This window comes from Mastomys coucha, unplaced genomic scaffold (genome assembly GCF_008632895.1).
Source record: "Mastomys coucha isolate ucsf_1 unplaced genomic scaffold, UCSF_Mcou_1 pScaffold15, whole genome shotgun sequence".
NCBI lineage: Eukaryota > Metazoa > Chordata > Mammalia > Rodentia > Muridae > Mastomys > Mastomys coucha.
Window position 1 is genome coordinate 111099004 of NW_022196897.1, and position 2035 is coordinate 111101038.

Consider the following 2035-nt stretch of genomic DNA (forward strand, 5'->3'; position numbering starts at 1 on the left):
GGTGACAGCAGATGCAGGAGAAGTTGTGGAGAAAGGGAAACACTCCTTCATTGCTGGTGGGATTGCAAACTGGTACAACACTCTGGAAATTAGTTTGGTGATTCCTCAGGAAATTGGACATAGTACTACCAGAGGACCCAGCTATACCACTCTTGAGCATATACCCAGAAGATGCTCCATTGGACTGAGTACAGGGTCCCCAATGAAGGAGCTGGAGAAAGGATCCAAGGAGCTGAAAGGTTTGCAGCCCCTTAGGACAAGCAACAATATGAACTAACTAGTACCCTCAGAGCTCCCAGGGACTAAATCACCAACCAAAGAATACACTTGGTGGGACTAATGGCTCCAGCAGCATATGTATAGTAGAGGATGGTCGGTCAAGTCGGTCATCAATGGGAGGAGAGGCCTTTGGCCCTGTGAAGGTTCTATGCCCCAGTGTAGGGGAATGCCAGGAGAGGGTAAGCAGGAGAGGGTAGGGTGGTGAGCAGCGGGAGTGGGGAGGGGGAGGGAACAGGTTTGTTCTTGTTGTTTTTGTTGTTGTTGTTATTGTTTTCTGGAGGGGAAACTGGGAAAGGAGATGTTGTATGACATGTAAATAAAGAAAATATCTAATAAAAAATAAATGAGCAAAAACAAAACAAAAGAATGGGGTTTCCTGAAATAACCCAAATTTCACATCCTATACAGAGAGCATATGAACACACAGGCACATAAGGGGGGAGTCTATAATACACAAGTACCCAAAAGTTCTCAGCACTACAGCTTAGCTGAAATTCACATCAGGTTCTACCACAGAAACCAGGGACTCCCAGTCACCCACTGTCACAGTCAGCACAGTTGCCCTAAGAATGTACGCATCTTGTTGACCGGGATTTTTCATGTTTTCAACATTTTGTGCCCAGATATGAGATTATAGAGACTGAGGCACGCTATCCACTCCATCCTCTTTTCGAAATGGACCAAGCCTCATGATAATGGACTCCGCACTGCACTGCTTCAAAACCTGAATGGGAAGACGAAAACACTGATTAAAGTTCATAATTAGTTAAATATATTATCTGGTTTAATTAAGGTCTTACTTTCAAAACAATCCTCTTAACAGATCCATGAACTGGAGATTTGGGAATACATCCTCAGGTGAATAAAGAGTCATTCATTCGAGGGCCAGGAGATGGCTCACAGCAAAAAAAAAAGGAGAAAAGAAAAAAAGAAAGAAAGAAAGAAAGAGAGAGAGAAAGAGAGAGAGAAAGAGAGAAAAAAGAAAAAGAAAAAAGCGCCAAACATGATAACCTGAGTTCTCTCAACAGAATCTACAAGGCAGAAGGAAGAAAGGAAGCCTGAATGTTGTCCTCTGATCAATACACTCAGCATACTCATGGGCACAAGTGAGCACATATGCCCCAAATGTAATAAAATAAAGAAGTAGCTATTGAACACTAATGCCACCTGGCCCATGGATGAATCAGAGTTACATACAAGTAAGCCAGGAGTTTCAGTCCCTTTGCACAGCAGGTGGTCTGCAAGGAAACAAATAATATCTCAAATGTTACGTGCCAACAAACACAGGACACTGTTTAGACGGTGTGTATGAAGGCAACTAGACCTTCAAGGGCCAATAAGGGAGGCTCCCCTGAGAAAGTATCTCTGAGCTCTTTTAAGGCATCATGACTACTTAGAGAGAGAGCAAAGGTTCTTAACTATAGATACACAGTAGGATCTAGGAACTTAAAAAGAATTAGACACAAGGACCCAGTTTTTTAAAGTCTATGGTGGACATTGACATGGATATTTTTCAAAGTTCTCCAGGATACAAAGAGGTGATACGGATATTACTAAGGGTGGGAAAGGAGTCCAAACAGAGGAATCATAGTTCCATGGTCAACAGAAGCAAGGCTTCTGGAGTTTAGGGAGGACTTTGGCCTGACCTCTATGTATCAGGCTGTTCGGAACCCACGGTGCAATCTGGAAACTACTTGTTTTCTCTGTATTCAGGTGGCACGAAAGAGGCAATGTGATCCTGTCTCCTGGAAGCTGC